The sequence below is a fragment of the Eschrichtius robustus genome, chromosome 16, assembly GCF_028021215.1.
Source record: "Eschrichtius robustus isolate mEscRob2 chromosome 16, mEscRob2.pri, whole genome shotgun sequence".
Classification (NCBI taxonomy): domain Eukaryota; kingdom Metazoa; phylum Chordata; class Mammalia; order Artiodactyla; family Eschrichtiidae; genus Eschrichtius; species Eschrichtius robustus.
The window spans coordinates 16,261,018-16,280,900 of record NC_090839.1 but is presented as its reverse complement, the minus strand read 5'-3'; the positions used below and the strand labels follow the sequence as shown (position 1 = coordinate 16,280,900).

The window sequence follows — 19,883 nt, the reverse complement described above, 5'->3', positions numbered from 1 at the left end:
TTGTTGTTGAGAACATTTAAGCTCTGTTCTCGTAGCAATTTTCCATTACACAATACAGTGTGATAAACTATAGTCACCATGTTTTCATTACTCAGACTTTTTCTTCTTATAGCTGAAAGTGTGTATCCACTAACCAACCACTCCCTAATTCCTTCAGCCTCCAGCCCACATCTGACTCTGTTTCTATGAGTTTGACTTTTTTTTTTTTTTTTTTTTTAGATGCCACATATAAATGATACCATTCATTATTTGTCTTTCTTTGTCTGGCTTATTTCACTTAGCATAGTATCCTCAAGGTCCATCCAAGTTGTTGAAAGTGGCAAGATATCCTTCTTTCTTATAGCTAAATAGTATTTCATCATATGTATATATGCCACATCTTCTTTATCCATTCATCCCTTCAGAGAAACTTAGGTTGTTTTCATAATTTGGCTATTGTGAATAATGCTGCAATGAACTTGGGAATGAAGATATATCTTCAGTACCCTATTTTTATTTCCTTAGGATATGTATCCATAGTGGGCTTGCTGGAACATATGATAGCTTTATTTCCTTTTCTCCACATCCTTGCCAGCACTTGTTATCACTTGTCTGCATAACAGCCACTCTGAAAGGTGAGGTGATATCTCATTTTGGTTTTGATTTGTGTTCTCCTGATGATTAGTGATGTTGAGCACTTTTTAATGTAACTGTTGATTATTCGTCTACTTTGGAAAACTGTTCATTCAGTTTCTCTGCCCATTTTAAACTGGATTCTCTATTTCTTTTTCAACATCTTTATTGGAGTATAATTGCTTTAGAATGTTGTGTTAGTTTCTGCTGTATAACAAAGTGAATCAGCTGTATGCATACGTATATCCCCATATCCCCTCCCTCTTGCGTCTCCCTCCCACCCTCCCTATCCCACCCCTCTAGGTGGTCGCAAAGCACTGAGCTGATCTCCCTGTGCTATGCTGCTGCTTCCCACTAGCTATCTATTTTACATTTGGTAGTGTATATATGTCAGTGCCACTCTCTCACTTTGTCCCAGCTTACCCTTCCCCCTCCCTGTGTCCTCAAGTCCATTTAGAGGTTATCTTTTAAAATTTAATTTTCTGTTTGTAGTTGGTATATAGAAATATAATTGAGTTTGTATATTGACTTAGTATTCAGCAAACTTGCAAAACTTTTATTAACTTTAATAATGTGTATATAGAATTTTTTGTAATTTCTATATAAACAATCATGTCATCTATAAACAATGTCATTAATTCGTTTTTTCTAATACTTAAACATTTCATTTTTCTTGTCTCATTGCAATTACTAGAACTTGATTTTTTTTTAATACTGCATAAAAGAATGTCGACTGAAAAAAAAAATACACAACCTAAAAGTTGAGAGTTATGTTTTATTCGGCAGACATTCTTAGGACTTCAAGACCAGGAGACAGCATCTCAGATAAAGGCTGAGAAAACTGTTCCAAAGAGGAAAGGGGGAAGCCAGGACAGATAGGAGTTTTTGCAACACCACCAAGGTAGTCGGAACAAAAGGCTACTCTTAGTAAAAGAAAACTAGATATCTCAAGTTAAGGAATTTAGCACTTTCTATGTATGGGAAGATGCAAGAGTCTGGGCTCACTGAAATCATGCCTTTGATATGCACCTCAGCTATCTGGGTGCATATCCTGTGTCTTCTCATCCTGAGATTCCTCAAGCTGCACCGCTGGGAGTGGCTGCAGTCTGATGACTGCTAGATGGCAGGTATTCTTTGTTTCCTTCCTGAGTTCCCTCAGGGCTCACTGTCCTACTGGAGGCTGTAATGTAGTAGCTAGATCCTTTGTTTACTGATATGGCAGGCAGTATTTTATTTCTCAAGAACATACAGTGAAAATGTATGAGCTTACTCCCCCCGCCCCCTGCCGTCTCCCAAATCTCTTTCCAGAGTTCTTGTATGCATATGCCAGCTGTGTATGTATTACCTACCACTCCCCTTTTACCTGTTGTAGTGTTCTAACCACGTGGTGTTGTACATTGCTTATATCACAAAACTTATTCATTCATTCAAGAAATATTTACCAAGCTCTTACTATGTGCCAGGCACTGTTCCCAGTGATGAGAGAACAGCAGGGAACAGCGAAATGCTTGCCCTTAAAAGAGTTTATGCTGTAGTGAAAATGTTAGAGCAGGCAGGTAGCTAGGTATGAGCAGAGAAATAGGGGCAGGGGCCAGGTGGGAGGAAGTCACGCATCTTGTAAACAGCAGGAGTCCATGGTCAGACAGAGAAAAGCAGGAACCTCCAGACTAACAGGAAACCACACATTTTGGGTGATAAGTGTCCTGGAAGAAGACAAAGAAAGGTGAGGAAAGGCAGGAATCTCCTGCGTCCGAATGTAACCTGTTGTTCATTATGCTCTCATTACAATAAAATTAGTCTTATTAAGTTAGCAGATTAGAAGTACCCATCATGCACCAACGCCATGACACTTCTGATCTAAACTAAATAAGGACAAAAATCCCTCCTCCCCTCGGGAAGATGGAGTTGGGATGAAAATCAGGGAATACGACCCCCAAACTCCTCCTTCCCCAGTGACTATTTCGCCCCTTCATTTGTATGCTCTTAATAACCGGCTTGCCAAAGAAGCCCAGGGCAGCAACCCCTCACCTGTCTGCCCTCTCCCTCTGAGGGTGGATTCTTGCTTAAATAAATTCTCACTTTACTTTCTTAACCTCCCTGCTTTGTCTCCAAATTGTTTCACGACGAGGCAAGAACCTTAAACTCACTGGGAACAAAAAGAGACAGACAACAAATAAATGTATAAAATTACATCAGATACTGACAAGAACTGCGAAGAAAAATAAAACAGAAGAGAAGACAGAGTTGGTGGGGTCTGCTATTTTAAATAGTCAGGGCAGGTCTTTTTGAAGACTTGACATTTGAGCAGAGATTTGAAGGAAGTGAGGAAGTCATGGGGATATCTGGAGGAAGAGTGGTCCCAATGTGGAACAGCAAGAGGAAAGGCCCTGAGATAGAAGTATGCCTAACTTAAAAACCGCAAAGCCAGGGTGGCTGGAGCATGGACAAGAGGGAAAATGGTGAGAGATGGGATTGGACAGCTATCCAGGGAGGTAGTTCACTTGGGGGGGGGCTGGGTCTGTTGATCATGGTAACTCTAGATTTTGTTCAGCACACTTAAAGGTTTTGAGCAGGGGAAGGATGTGATCATGTTCACATTTTAAAAGGATCGTTTTGGTTGCTGGGTGGAGAAGAGACTGGGGCAGGGTTGGAAGTTAGAATAGAAGCAAAGACAGGGCTAGTTAGGAGACTACCGCTGTGTGAAGTGGAAAATGTTGCCTGCCATATGTCGACTGAAAAAAAATGCACAACGTGAGAGTTGTGAGTTAAGTTTTATTTGGGGCAAAATGAGGACTATAGCCTGGGAGACAGCATTTCAGATAGCTCTGAGAAACGGCTCCAAAGAGGTAGGGGTTAAGGTCACTATATATGTGATTTTGGTGAAGGGCGAGTACGTGCAATCAAGCACACATTTTTGCAGAAGGTTGCTGCTAGTCACGAGAAGCAGACATCACCATGAAAGATTTTAGTGCTTTTCTAGATAAGAGGAAATGTAAGAACTGGGCTCATAAAATCTTCTCTTAAATTAAAAATATCTAACCATCTGAAGACCTTTTCTGCCAGTTCTTCCTAGAGCACAGAGTGCCTCCTTCCTGATCTCCACCCTGAACTTTCACTGGGTGTTGAAGGTCAGCAGCTGCAGCAACTCATAATTTAATCCTTGTAGAGGTAGATGGCAAGTGCCAATTTGTAGGTGACACATAACAGTAAACAAAGGATGTTGCAGCCATCAAACCACTACACCCACCCCAGATGGCGAGGCCTGAAGGAACTCAGGATGGAGACCAATGGGCTGCCAAACCCTCAGCCACTTCAGTCACCCCCAGCTGTGCACCCTGAGGGGATTCAGGATGGAGAAAAGCAGGATACTGGCCCTAGATAGTTAAGGTGCCTATCAAAGGAATGATTTCAGTGAGCCCAGACTCTTGCATTTTCCTGTACACAGAAAAGTGCTAAATTCCTCAACTTGAGATATGTTTTTCTTTAATAACAGTAATCTTTGTTGCAAAAACTCAAATATATTCTGACTCCTCCCTCGTTTCTTTGGAGCAGTCTCTCAGAGCTGTCTGAGAGGCTGTGTCCAGCCAAATAAAACATAATTCTCAACTTTTAGGTTGTGCTTTTTTTTTTTTCAGTCAACAGCTATATGCATAGCTTGAAGCTAGGTCTATATGGAAACTGTATCTGTATCTACCTCAGTCCCTCTTAATTCTTTCTCTGGTAATCCATTTTACAGATGTACCATAATTAATCTGTTACTGATGGACGTTTAGACAGGTCTCAGCCCTTTTGCTGTTACAAACAATGGAGCAATGAATATTCTTTATGCTCATGTTCCAAGATTATCTGCAGGATTATTCCAGGAAGTATAACTGCTAGTCACAAGTTAAAGTACATTATTTCTCATATTGAAATTAAATCTGGTGATCGCATTCTCACCACGAGCCCAAAGAAACAAGTTTGTTTCTTGTTCTGTTTTTTTTTTTTAAATTCTTTGTCCCACCACCGTTTTGGAAATTAAAGAGAGAGAGGCATGTGCCACCCTTCCCACATCAATTTTCACATCTTTAAATATTCCCAGTCTAGCAAGCTTCCGCCTGCGGCTCCGTCATCTCCCGGAAGAGTCTCCATCTCAGGTGACAGAGAGAGAAACTGAGGCACAGGCAGGATATGAAGCCCAAGTCCTCCCCCGGCCTGGCTGTCCCCCTTTCCCCCAAAGTTTCCTTCCTTCTCCCGTCCCTCCGGGCCAAGTTTGAGGCTGCCAACCCCTACCCGAGTCCCCCTCCGCTCCGGACCCGGACTTCCGCCCGCTTTCCCCTCCTCCGCCCGCTAGGGGGCTGCGGAAGGGGCCGCGAGGCCTCCTGGTCCCCTCCGAGCCGCCGTAGCGCGAGCCGCGGGAGTTCGGCAGCTCCGGTCGCCAAGGCAACGGGCTCCGCTGCGCTCGGCGGGCGCCAGGCAGCCCGGGGGAGGCGCTGCGGGCCAGCGGCCCGGGCTCGGCTGGCGGCGGGACGGCAGGTGAGCAGGGGCCGGGCGGGTAGTCGCGGTCCTAACGCGCGGTTCCCGGCGTCGACTCGTCTCAGCGGGCGAGGGGCTGGGCCGCTGGGGACTCCTGGGAAGGAGACAGGGCCTGACCTTTATCCGCTCCCCCCACCCTTGGCGCCGGGGCTGCGCCCCCTCTTGCCCTTTAATCCCGTCTTGCGCTTTGGTCTGTTTATTATATTTGGGGGCCATTGGCCTGATTCGAAAGTTGTTTTTTTTTTTTTAAAGCTCTTCTGATTTGGGGTCGAGGAATAACTCAGAATTGCAGAAAATGTGCGTCTGTGCGACTCTTCTGGGGCCAGAGAGGATTAACTTCTTTGTCCATCAGTTTTCCCATCTGCAGAGTGGGGATAATGATAGCACCTATCTTAGAAGCTTATTACAAAGCAAATAATATATTTCAAATCCTTGCAGGTAAACCTTGGGAGCTTTCGTTGTTACTACTACTACTCCAAGGAGGTCCATCATTGAGCATGTGTTGTGTATCAGGGGCCTGGGCTAATTGCCAGGGGTAAAAAAGTGAATGAGACATCTTGTCCTCAGGGAACTCCACAGATTTAAGGTATAAATAGGAACTCATAGTGGTTCCAGCTATGATTTTGGACATACAGGGGACTGTGAATGCACAGAGAAGGCAGTTAACCCAGATTTCCGGAGATGAGGTTGGGGAGGATGGTCAAAGAGAGTTTCCAAAAGAAGATGACTTCCAAAATGAGACATGAAGGCTGCCTCTGTATTGGCCGGAAGATGAAGCTGGCGGAGTGCATAGTGTTCTAGGCAGAGAGAACGGCCAGTGCAAGGTCCTGGGGAGAGAGTGCAGGCTTCTTGGGCATCTGCAGGGATTTCATAGCCTGTTAAGAGACAGATTCCGGGAAGTGGAAGTGATCTGGCTCGGTGTGTTTGAGAGATAAGCAGGTGCTCTTCTTATAGAAGAAAAACTTTACCTGTATCTCCTCCTAAGTTTGGACTTTGTCATGGGGGTTAGTGGGGAGCACCAAAGGATTTAAATCAGGCAGTGAGTGTGTGTTGCGTGATCAGAGGTATGGTTTTCAAAAGATCAGGGTTTTTTTTGTTCTCTCTTGGTCTCATCACTTCTCCAGTCAGTTTTTCACATTGCAAGTATTCATTTATGGGGATTCAAAAAAAATATTAACTGAGCACCTGTTATGTGCCAGGCACTGTGTAAGTAGTAAGGAATCAGGTTCCTGCCCTCATGGCATGTATTCCAGACATTAAAGGTACATTCATGGAGACAAAAGCAGTCTAGTACAACTGGAACTGAATCAGTATTGGAAGAGACCCATTCAGAGAGTTTTTTCTTTTTTCTTTTAAAGGCCCAGGTCATTCAGGGCCACTATCTTGTACACTCTAGGCAGAACCATTCACTTAGAACTACACCAAGAAGAAATGGCCAGAGAAGTGGGAGGAAAACTAGGAGAGTGTAGTAACGAAAGCCCAAGGAAGAGGTCCACTTTGCTGGATGCTGCTGAGATTTCAAGTAAAAGAAGTTAAACGTTAAAAATGTGCCTTTTGCATAAGTAAATATAGAGGTCACTGAAGACCCAGTTGAGCAGATTTGGTGAAATGTTGGGGGTGGAATCTATAATATCGGCAGCTTCCAAAGGTTCAATGTAATATGTCAGTGGGATGAGGAGAGAGTGGGATGTGAGAAAGTAAAGGCAAAGTGTAGGCAGCTCCAAGAAGTTTGGCTGTGAAGAGAAGCGAGAAAGCTGGAGAGCAATTGGGGAATCAGGTGAAGTCTTTTTAAGCAGGAGAGAGACACAAGCAGATTTAAATGCTGATGGCAAACAGCCAGTAGTGAGGGAGAGACAAAATACAGGAGATGAAGGGAAAAATCAATGGCACAACTTTCCAGCTAATGTGAGAGTGGATGCGATCCACAGCACAGATCCTTTACAAAGAGTCTGATGACGGCTTTTTTGTTTTGTTTTGTTTAGTTTTGGAGACGTGGGAAGCAAGGTAATTGCCGAAAAGGAGCACACCTGTGTAATGCAACCAGCAGAAATACATAAAAGATATAAGCATGGAGAGAAAGTTCTATTTTCTTTCTCAACAGATAGGAGACATTTATTGAACTAACATTGTGTTAAGCACTCTCGATGCACTAGTCTCAGTTGAAAACGTGATCTTTACATCAACCCTGGGAGATAGCCTCTAGTGTAATTCCCAGCTGATGGATGAGGAAATGGAGGTAAAAAATGCTTAGCCAAGGTCACACAGGATTTGAATCCAGGCCTGCCTGAGCCAGAGCTTTTGCTCTTAATCGCTATCTAAATGATACAATTGTCTGCCTATGATATGATTATCTGCTGAGAAAATTCAAGAGAATTGAGTTAAAAATAAGCAAGCTACAAGATAGACAAAAAGCAATAGTAAGAAAATGGAATTGTAGGTGAAATGACAATAGCAACATGAAAAATAAATACCTAGGAATAAACTTTAAAATAAATGTGCCTAGCTAGTCAGATAGAATAAGAGTTGGCTGGAGGTTTGGAGGTATGGGTCAGGATGGGTGCTTGTGTGAAGAGGCGGTATTTTTGCCTTGGGAAAATCAGGGTATGGATACCAGAAAAAAAGGCGTGTAAAAAAACCAGGTGTCTGTTATGGACATGATGAGAAAATATGCAAAGATGTTGACTGTGATGTTTTTATAATATTGAAAAACTGAAAACTGACTGGTTAAATCATGATGCAGTTATATGATGGGTACTATCAGCTGTTAAAAAAGGAGGTGGGAGCCATATATATGAGAAAGATGTTTACATCATATGGTTAGGTGTGAAAAACAGATTACAGTATGTTTCTATATTTGTTTTCTTAAGTGTATACATACATATTTATAGGAAAAATGTCTAGAAAGATGAGTTGTTTAAAACAATTTTTTATTTTTAATTGTGGTAAAATACCCATAAATTTATCATAACCGTTTTTAAGTGTACGGTTTAGTAGTGTTAAGGATATTCACAGTGTTGTGCAGTCAACCTCCAGAACTTTTTCATCTTGCAGAACTGAAACTTTATACCCATTAAAACAACTCCACGTTTTCCCCTCTCCCTAGCTCCTGGCAACCACCATTCTACTTTCTGTTTCTATGGATATGTCTACTCTGGATACTTCATATAAGTGGAATCATACAATATTTGTCTCTTTGCGATTGGCTTTTTTCACTTAACATCATGTCCTCAAGGTTTGCGTATGTTGTAACGTGTCAGAATTTCCTTCCTTTTTAAGGCTAAATAATATTCCATTGTGTGGATATACACATTTTGTACATACATTGTATTTATGAACACATTTTGTTTATCCATTCCATAGATGGACATTTGGGTTGCTTCCCCCTTTTGGCTATTTTGAATAATGCTGCTACAAACATGAATGTGCCAGAAAGATAAGTTCTTTATGTCTGTGTCGTGAGATCATGGGGAGACTTTTATTCCTTTCCTTATTGCCTTATTTTTCTTTTTTATGAGCATGAATGGCTTTCATAATTGGAAAAAGCAATAAGGATATATCCTATTTGGGGAGATGGGAGAGTAAAGGTTAAAAAAAAAAAAGGGGCCTGGTCTAGGGCAGTGGCAGCAGGAATGGAATGGAGTGGGCAGATTTGAGAGATGTTTCAGGAGAATCAACAGGACTTGACAACTAAGAGGTAAGGCAGAAAGGAGTGGAGGATGAAGACTTGGGGGCCTGTGGGGAGAAGGGGCTTAGACTAGGGGAGGAGGGAGGAAATAAGGCTGGAGAGCCACCTGAGCCTTTTTGTTCAGGAGTTTGGACTCTTTCCTGAAAGCAGAGGGAAACCATTGAAAGGAAGGGAAATGACTTAATCAGATCCGCATTATAGAAAGATCATCCTGGCTCCCGACAACCCGTTCTGCAAGCTGAAGCCAGATAGTGACAGATTTCCCTTTGTGTTACTTAGACTTGAACCTTTGTTAATTTCCTTTTATTTGAGATGAAGCATTAATGCTGGAAGATGCAAATCTATTCTTCTCAAAGCACCTGGAATATTTTAAACAAAGTCCTGTTTAGATTACCTTGATTCCTAATTGCATTCTGTTTTATCTTAACACAGTCTCCTGAAAATTACTTTCTACCTTTAGCAGGGGAAATATAATTGGGAAAGTAAAAAAGAAATATAAACAACTCAAGTTAGAGACTTTCAATTTTTTTTTAAATAGATTTTATTTATTTATTTATTTATTTTTGGCTGCATTGGGTCTTCGGTGCTGCGCGCAGCCTTTCTCTAGTTGCGGTGAGCGGGGGCTAGTCTTCATTGCAGTGCAAGCGCTTCTCATTGCAATGGCTTCTCTTGTTGCGGAGCACAGGCTCTAGGCGCACAAGCTTCAGTAGTTGTGGCACGCGGGCTTCAGTAATTGTGGCTCGCGGGCTCTAGAGCGCAGGCTCAGTAGTTGTGGCGCCCGGGCTTAGTTGCTCCGCGGCATGTGGGATCTTCCCGGACCAGGGCTCAAACCCGTGTCTCCTGCATTGGCAGGTGGATTCTTAACCACTGTGCCACCAGGGAAGCCGCAAGACCTGCAATTGATTGAAATATCTTTGACACTCTCCTTTGGGGAGAAAGGGGCCAGTGAAGTAAACAGTGTCTTATTAAAGGGTCACTACAAAACAAAAATTGTTGAGAGTTCAAATGGATTCAGCTTATTACCTATCTCTATTCCCACAAACCTATAATGTGTCTCTGCTTCCAGAGCATCACAGAGAGGGAATTAACTATTGTGCTGATGTTTTTAAGCATTTTGCAGTTTATGAGAGGTGCATGTCCAAAAGATGTAAACCCATGATCTCATTTCATTCCTCCCAGTAACTCTTAAATAGGGATTATCATTTCTGTTTTCAGATGAGGAAATTGAAGATCAAAGGATTTAAGAAACCTCCCAGCTCCTATATCTAATGAATTCTGGAGTTTGAATCCAGGTTTTCTTATTTTCTTTTTATATTATAGCTTCTTATTATGGAAAGTTTTAAACATATACAAAAGTACAAAAGATGGTATAATACCTTATACTCATACCCCAGCTTCAACAGATACCAACATATGGTCAGTTTTATTTGATCTGTACCCCCGACTCCCTCCCCACCTTAGATTATATTAAAGCAAATCCTAGACATCCTATCATTTCATCTATAAATACTTTAATACACATCTAAGAGGTAAGGATTTTTTTCACCCCCTTTTTCCCCCTATAATCACACCTAAGAAAATGAACATAGTAATTCCTAAATATTACCTAGTATCCGTTTGGTATTCAGTTTCCTCAGTTATCTCATAAATGTCTATTTACAGTTGGTTTGTTTGAATTGGGATCCAAACAAGGACCACCTATTACATCTGGGTGATAGTCTCGTAAGTCTTTGAATCTATAGCAGTTTCGTCTCTTCTTCCCCGCCGCCCTTGCCTTTTATTTGTTGAAAAATCAGGTCATTTGTCCTGTACAACCTACTCTGGATTTGGCTGGTTTTATCCCTTTAATGTGTTCCTCTATTCCCTTTATTTTTTTGTCCATTGCACTTTATGGGTGGTGCTGTGTATCATACCAGCAGGCAGTAAAGTCTGGCTCTCACCTTGTGTGATGTTAAGATTGATCATTGGGTTCAGGTGTTTGTTGGCAGGATCCCTTCATTGTAAGTTTCTCATTAGCCTTTCACAGAATGGTTTTAGCAGCTGTTAATTATCATTGCCAGGATCTACTATTTCATTAGGGGTTGCAAAATGAATCCAGGTTTTCTGATGCCAAGTCATGTGCTCTGTTAAATCCCACTGTCTCCTGATTAAAGGAAGCCTTTGCACAACTGTCATGTATTTTCCCTTCTGGTAGGTGGAGAAAATTCCCTCAGTTAATAATTCAGCTTAATATATATTTTTTAAGAAAACAGAGCCTGTATGTTCTGTTCAATACTGGTTACTTACAACATTGCTTTCCTGGGTTGGTCTTATGTGCTGGCAAAACCACACTGTGAAGGGCTGCTTGTACCAGTGCTTTTCAAACCGTAGGTTGTTACCTACAGTAGGTTGGGAATTAGTAGGTAGAGGAGTTATTTGGGAGAGGAGTTCCAGCATATTTTTTTTTTAGTGGAAAAAAAAAACCAATAGAAAGAACAGAAAAAAGATTATATCTCATATATTAAGAATAAGCTTTCTTTTGTAAAACTTTTTTTCAGCCCTTTTTATGTATGTGTAAGCCAGTGGTATAAAATGCATTCCATATTGAGGTCATGTTCAAAACCATATTGTTCCAGTGTTCAGATGACCACCCTGAGATGTAGCAAATTTCTCAGCCAAGGATTCAATTATGTTCAAATCTACTACTTACAAAATAGTGCAGTACATTGATCCATTTTAGAATGTCATTTAAAAGATTTTTTGGGTGACCTCCAGTTAACCAAAATTACATTACCCCCAATAGCCTAATCCTCTGCTATTCCAGTTGGATTGAATACGTGGAGAAATGTGAACTCTCCAGGGATTTTCATATGTAGATATTTTCGATTCTCTGTTACCCTTGAGGTGGGGTAGGTGATTTCATCCAGCACTGACATCATTGAAAGCATGCTGGAGTCTCATCAGTATGAGTTGGTTGGGAAGAGGAGAGAAGTCAGGACTGGGCCGGTGGAGAAACTGACTCAGCCTCTTGGCTGGCTTCTGGGGTGAGGGCAGCCATTCCTCCCAGGCTCACAGTGGTAACAAAAGTAGTCCTAATATTGTTCCTGCCCTGATTAGGATTGGCTAGGACATGAGTGGGTGGGGTATTTAGTGACACCAGCCAGGGAGGCCTAGGAAATGCAGATGTTGCACTACAGCGTGCAGTTAACATTTTAAAGCTATGGAGACTGGAATCCAGAGTGTCTGTTGATCAGAATCAACCAGTAAATGCGGGAGCAAAGTTTCAGGGCTTTACCATATTTCGAATATTGTAATATTCTGAATAAATGTATGGCGTTGAGTAAGTTCTTTAATAATAGTACCTACTACATACAGTTGTTCTAAGGATTGACTATGTAGTTAAAGCACTTAACATAGTGCCTGTTCGTGGGAACCCTTCAGTAAATATTAGCTGCTATTATTATTTTTCTTCTTTCTTTTTTGATAATGAACTTAATTATGTATATATTTAACCTCTCCTTATTGATTAAATGATTAAAACAGTATTAGAAGGATTTTTTAAATATGAGATATAATTGACATATAACATTGTATCAGTTTTAGGTGTGCAACATAACGATTTGATATATGTATATATTATGAAACGATTACCACAAGTTTAGTTAACAAACATCACCGCACATAGTTACAATTTTTTTTTGTTTTTCTTGTAATGAAAACTTTTAAGATTTACTCTCTTAGCAAATTTCAAATATACAAATACGTTATTTTTTACTAGTCACCATGCTATACATTATATCCCCAGGACTTAACTAATCTTATAACTGGAAGTTTGTACCTTTTGATTACCTTCACCCATTTCACCTATCTACCCCTGCCCCGACCCCTGCCACCTGTCTCTGGCAACTGGCAACCACCAGTCTGTTCTCTGTATCTATGAGTTTGGTTTTCTTTTTGGATTCCACATATAAGTGAGATCATACAGTATTTGTCTTCTGTCTGACTTATTTCACTTAGCATAACGCCCTCAAGATTCATCCATGTTTTTTGTTTTGTTTTGTTTTTTTGGTTTTTCTAAAATTTATTTATTTATTTATTTTTGGCTGTGTTGGGTCTTTCGTGCTGTGCGCAGGCTTTCTCTAGTTGTGGCGAGCGGGGGCTACTCTTTGTTGTGGTGCACAGGCTTCTCATTGTGGTGGCTTCTCTTGTTGTGGAGCACGGACTCTAGGTGCGCAGGCTTCAGTAGTTGTGGCACGTGGGCTCAGTAGTTGTGGCTTGCGGGCTCTAGAGCACAGGCTCAGTAGTTGTGGCACACAGGCTTAGTTGCTCTGCGGCATGTGGGATCTTCCCGGGCCAGGGCTTGAACCTGTGTCCCTTGCATTGGCAGGCAGATTCTTAACCACTGCGCCACCAGGGAAGCCCTTGTTTTGTTTTTGTTTTTAGTTTTTGCTTTATAACAAAGTGAATCGGCTATACATATACATATATCCCCATATCTCCTTCCTCTTGCATCTCCCTCCCACTCTCCCTATCCCACCCCTCCAGGTGGTCACAAAGCACTGAGCTGATCTCCCTGTGCTATGCGGCTGCTTCCCACTAGCTATCTATTTTACATTTGGTAGTGTATATATGTCCATGCCACTCTCTCACTTCGTCCCAGCTTACCCTTCCCCCTCCCCATATCCTCAAGTCCATTCTCTACATCTGCATCTTTATTCCTGTCCTGCCCCTAGGTTTTTCAGAACCTTTTTTTTTTAGATTCCATATATATGTGTTAGCATACGGTATTTGTTTTTCTCTTTCTTACTTCACTCTGTAATCCATGTTGTTTTAAATGACAGTATTGCCTTTTTATGGCTTGCTAGTATTTCATCGTGTGTGTGTATATATATACACACACCATATTTTCTTTATCCGTTCATCTGTCGATGGACACTTAGGTTGTTTCCATGTCTTGGCTATTGTAAATAATGCTGCCATGAACATGGAGATGCAGATCATTTTCCAAAATAGAGATTTCATTTCCTTTGGGCAAATACCCAGAAGTGGAATTGCTGGGTCATATGGTAGTTCTGTTTTTAATTTTTTGAGAAACTTCCACGCTGCTTTCCATAGTGGCTGCACCAATTTACCTTCCCACCAACAATGCCCAAGGGTTCCCATTTTTCCACGTCCTTGTCAGCACTTGTATTCTGTTGTCTTTTTGAGAAAAGCCTCTTAACAAGTGTGAGGTGATATCATTGTGGTTTTGATTTGCATTTCCCTGATGATTAGTGATGTTGAGCACCTTTTCAGGTACCTATTGGCCATTTGTATGCCTTCTTTGGAAAAATGTCTATTCAAGTCCTCTGACTGTTTTTTAGTCAGATTGTTTGTTTTTCTTTGCATTGCATGAGTTCTTTATATATCTTGGAAATTAACCCCTTATCAGGTATGTGATTTGCAAATATTTTCTCCCATTCTGTAGGTTGCCTTTTCATTTTTTTGATGGTTTCTGTTGCTGTACAGAAGCTTTTCAGTTTGATGTAGTCCCACATGTTTATTTTTGCTTTTGTTGCCTTTGCATTTGGTGTCAGATCCAGTCTTTGCCAAGACTGATGTCAAGGAGTTTACCCCGCCTTGTTTTCTTCTAGGAGTTTTATGCTTTCAGGTCTTATGTTCAAGTCTTTAATCCATTTTGAGTTGATTTTTGTATATGGTGTAAGAAGTGGTCAAGGTTTATTCTTCTGCATGTGGCTGCCCAGTTTTCCCAACACTATTGAAGTCACGATCTTCTTTCTGTTGTATATTCTTGACTCCTTTGAATAAAATTAATTAACCGTATATGTGTGGGTTTATTTCTGGGCAGTTCAACTCAATTCTCTTCCATTGATCTATGTGTCTATTATTTCTGAAATATGTTTCACAGTGTTGATTGGTTAAGCTTCCTGCTACCCCCTGCTCAGTTTCATTTTTCAGCTGCTGCCTTTACTTCCATATGGACTGGTGGCACACGCCTCTTACTGAAAAAATGATTCCTTTGGTTTGAGACAGCTAATAGCTGCCAGTATTAGAGAGATTAGCACCTAGTTGAGTGGCTCTGAAAATGGTAGGATTTGGGGGAGATATATAGGCAGATGATACCTCGTAAACAAAGAAACAGAGCAAAATGTTTCTTTTTTGTTTTTAATTTAATTTTTACTTGTATCAGAGTAATTCTATGCTGTAACATTCTCTGTTTGGGCATCTCAACTGCCTGGAGAATGACGGTTTCATATACAAATGCCATTTAAAAATATAACTTCTAAGTTTTCATAAACAATTTATTATGAGAATGTTTAGTCGTATATGAGGCAGATTGGGGTGATTTTTTAAAAAGGTGATTCTCTGTAGCCAGTGTACTTCTAGGACTAGACTGTGTTTCTGTTTGAACACTTGTACCAAAGCCTAGCATTCTACTGCTTACTGATTGTATTTTGCTGCCTAAGAAAATAAATACTATATATATTATAAGTTAGTTTATCTGAAACATAATACCTGTTTCCTTGTGGTTTTTAAGTTAAAATCTGAGGCATTAGATCTTTTCAGTTTAGGTTCTTTTCTTATGGAAAATCTATTCAAGCTGAAGGCACTATGATTGAAAGTAACTGAAACTTAATTAAAATGATATTTCCAGAGAGGCTCCTAAAAATGGTGTAGCTTTCCTATGGCTTCAGAGCCATTGGTCTCTTTCAGCCAATATTTCGAAAATGCTAGAACTTGTAGGAATGCAGAGTTGTATAGCGGGAAGAACAAGACCTTGGATTTCAGGCAGATCAGGGTGACCTCGGGCAAGGTCTTGTAGTCTTGGTTTCCTTATCTGTGAAATATCTCATGAGGTCCTTTGAGAGTTAACCATTATAAAATGAGACCACTACAAGGGGCTTATTAAATGTGAGTTATCTTCTTTTCTTCCATTCCCAATTCCACAAGCCTACCTGCTACGTGCTTCTACTTACCACCCAAAGGAAACTTGAAAAAGAAGAGTTGGTTATCTAATCTGAATTTGCAACATAAATTAAACATATGTAATTATATTGCTTTCTTGTGTGCATAGGGTTTAACAGTCAATGGTTCTTGATGATCTCTGCTTGTTGTATGTGGTGTGTATGTCCATCTTTTCCAAACCAAAAAGTTGGGACTTGTGTTCTGATGAGTATAGTATACTTAGAGGGTCAAGAGAACAGAATATTTTAAAAATAGTGCAGTCTCACGGAAATCATAGATGTGTTCTTATGTGTCCAAAGGAAACAGTACGGCATGGTTAGGAGGCGTTGGAGTCCTTTGGACATGAGTTCAAATCTTGGCCCTTTCTACTTTCTTCTACAAGTTACTTAACCTTTCTTTCTTTTTTTTTTTTAATGCTTGAAAAATGTTTATTTTGCTTGATAACTGTAGAAAAGCCCTTATTGTGATTAGCATGTGAATAGGAGGATCATCTTTTTTTTAAATTTTTAACTTTTAATTTTTTTATTGAATGAGTTTCTAAAAATTCTATAGTGCTTTATAATTTTCAAAAGTTTCACAAACATTATTTAATATAATCTCATAATAACCCTTTTTCCCCCTACCCCTGTATTGCCTCTCCCCCTTCCCTCTCCCCACTAGTAACCACTAGTTTGTTCTCTGTATCTGTGAGTCTGCTTCTTTTTTTACTTAACCTTTCTTTCTAAGCTTCAGCATTTCCTCACTTGTAAAATGGATGTAATGAGAGTTCCTCATCTCTTGTGAGGATTGCATGAGATAAAGGGCTCAGCACAAGGTCTGGCAGGTAGTAAGTACTTGACATTATCTGCCAACTGTTAGGATTATTATAAGACCTTTGAAACATGTACACTTATTCAGTAACCTTTTTTGGAAAAGCCTGTAGAAGAACAAAAAGTTCTCCTAAATAACTCAGTATTTGGTAACTTACTGTATAATAACTTCTTTATCAGGCCTGTATGGAAAAGGCACAGAAATATTAAAGACCCAGTGCCCAACTTTGCATGCCCCTTGGGAAGACCTCATTTATTTGCCTTTCTCACAATATTTGAATAACACTTAGCACCTAGTCCATTGCCTCTAAGATGATCTCTCTATAGTGTGGATATTTTTTGGCTCATGTAACTTGTACTTGCCCCAGAAGTAGGACAGAATTCAACATTAACATAATCCACTGTCTCAGGCTGCTTGCCCTGTGAATCTCTTGGTTGTGTCCTCCCTGGGGTGTTGGCTTCATCCTCAGGCCAGCAGCAAAATATGGGCAGCAGTTCTGGGCCCCAGATCCATGTACGGCACCTGCCAAAGCAGTAGAAAGATTCTTACTTCCTCTGTTCTCCTAAGAATGAGAATTTTCTCAGACCCCCCCCCCCCATACTAATCCTACAATGTTATTGGCCTGAATTGGGTCATGTGCCCATTCCTGAACCACTTCCTGTCACCAGGGCAACGCCATGCCTTATTGGCTTCCGCCTGGTTCTTAAACAAGTTATTTACGAGGGGGATGAAATTATCTTTAGGCCAATCAGCAACAAAATTGCGTGTCTGTTAGTTTTTCTGTGACTAGGAGGAATGGACACTGAGTAGATTGGTCAGCTAGGATTTGTGTTGGCTGCTGATAACAAGGCTTTAAATAAAACGAGTTATTCATTTTTCTTTCAAAAAACATTAAGTCCGAAATAGGCAATCTATTGCTGGCATGGCAGTGCCGCAGTGCCACAGTCTAGCCTTTTCTCTCTTTCTGCTTCACCATCCTTATCACACGGCTGGCACTCTCATGGTCACCTTGTGGTCACAAGTGGGCTTCTGGCTCTCTAACCAAACAGTCCTTCCTTGAAGCAGGAAGAAGTAGGGGAAGGGAGGGCAAAGGACACCCTTTCAAGTACTAGAAGTCCCAGCCAGCACGTACAGTTGACATCTCATTATCCATTTATATCTGTGAAGGAGGCTGGTGAATGTAGTTTCTTAGCTGGACACATCGCTGTTCCCAGCAGCAGAGGAATTCTCTTGCTATGGAAGAGAGAGAAAATGGCTATAGGTCTGGCAACGTGCCGTGCCCACCACGCAGCCAACCGTGTCCTCCATACCCTCCATTTGGAGGAAACCACAGTTTTGTTATGTGTTTACTGTCTTTCTGTTCATGTTTTTTTGATCCTATATTGAGACATACTTGATACAATGTTTTATAATTTCATATTTTCCATTTAACCACATCGTGATATATATATATATATATCACGATGTGGCCAATATAATTGCAACTAGCCACATGTTACTGTTTAAATTTTAGTTAATTAAAGTTAAATTAAAAATCCAGTTTCTCAATCTCAGTAGCCACATGTGACTAGTGATTACTGAATTCAGCAGCCCAGGTATAAAACATTTCCATCATTGCAGAAAATTCTGTTGGATGGCACTGCTCTAGAGCCCCAGTGCACTGCAGCTCTCTTCTATTTGGTTTTAGGGAGTTTTAGTGGTCCGAGTCGCTAACTTAGAACTGGGCTGCCTGGGTTTGAATTCTCAGTCTGCCATTTACTAGTTGTAAGATCTAGAGCAAGTTACTTAACTTCCCTGTGCCTCAGTTTCCTTATTTGTAAAATGATGGTCACAGTAGTACTTAGACTGTTATTGCGTATTAAGGGACTTAATGTACGTAGAGTACTTAGAACAGTGGCTGGCACATACTAAACACATTATAAGTATTTGCCATGATGATGATGATGAGAATCAACAAGAGCCAGTTGGCTTTGCCCCCAAGCCTGTTTATCCCAGTTTTACTTGTTATTGTAATTACAAAATAATTGTGAGGTAAACTAATGAAAAAAAATGAGGACAGAAAGGAAAAAAAAGACATTGCCTTTGTGAAAAATAAGTTGAATGTTCAAAAGACCTGGTAAAAGTGAATGAGTATAAAAAAGTTCTTGTCAATTTAGAGGTGGAAGAGACCTCTGTAAAGACTGAGAGAAAAAAATTCATCAAAATATAGGATTTTCGCCTTTGGACTACTTCACAAGTGGCTTTCCAGTAAAAACTGGAAATCATTTCCTGGGTGTGGTAATGCAGGAACTTTAATTGCTAGAACTTATTCTCAAAGAAAAAGCCTTGGTCCCTTATCAAGTATTTGGCAAATGAACATACAGTTTCAGTGATTCCTGTGTTCGGCTGTTTTTGTTTTTAATGGATTCTACCATTATTAATCCTGATCCCATCAGGGAGAGAGCTTCTATTTTATTTCTTTTTAAATTGTTATGTAGGGATTACTGTGCATCATTTGAAATGAATGATATCACCAAACCCTGTTGGTGGACATTTATATTATTTCTCAGTTTTTTGTGTTAGAGTTGGTGCGCCATTGAGCTTCTTTACAGCAAAACCTTCTCCAATCAGTGTGTTTTAATCTAAGGACTTGGGAGGAATGCTAGCCCCTTTTTACTGAGAGGCATGGATTTTGGTCTAGAAATCATTATAATCCCATAAAAGAGGGCATGTGGACATTCCAGTCCTAATTTTGCTTTTGGATTTAGCTCCATTTCTTTTTGTGGGCCACTCGCAGATTTTAGATAATGTTTAGTGTTTAATACACCAAAAAGTTTGGACTGTCCTAGAAAAATCAGTGTAATGCAATTTGTCCTGATGCGACTTCTTTTTCCAATTCACATAGCACTTTGTTTGAACTTTTCTTTTTATAACGTTTATCACAAATAGTCCTCCTTTGTAATTACTTTCGCATTCGTTTTGTATCTGCTACTAAACCCTTAGCTTGTTGAGGACAGCAGTCCTTCATTGGACCTTTGCATGTCCTAACATACGGGCCCTCAATTTATGTTCATGGAATGAGTGAATGAATCTGTCACTTTCTATTATTACATAGCCATCTTTCATAATATTTCCTTTGAATTCATTGTTAGTAGATAGTGTTCTATCCTCTTCGATAGCTTAGATTCCATGTGAGAGCAAAAAAATGGTAAATGTTTATAAGGTGACTTTCAAACATAAAGGTAGAGAGAATAGTGTAAAGAAACCCCCATCACATTGTCATCTAGCTTCAACAATTAACATTTTAGAGCTAATTTTTGATTTGGGTAGAGAGAAC

The 19,883-nt window shown here is 40.3% G+C and overlaps 1 protein-coding gene across 3 annotated transcripts in view; it reads left to right on the top strand.

Moving 5' to 3' along the window:
* The first annotated feature begins 5,008 nt into the window (after positions 1-5,008).
* The window catches only part of PKIG (cAMP-dependent protein kinase inhibitor gamma), a 106,748-nt gene continuing 91,873 nt past the window's right edge, over positions 5,009-19,883 (top strand). For 2 of the 3 annotated variants that reach the window (XM_068523772.1, XM_068523773.1), the window contains exon 1: positions 5,011-5,127. The gene's annotated coding sequence lies outside the window, so the exon portion shown is untranslated. Of the gene's footprint in view, positions 5,128-19,883 lie in introns of all 3 variants that reach the window. The other variant, XM_068523774.1, reaches the window with a different exon arrangement.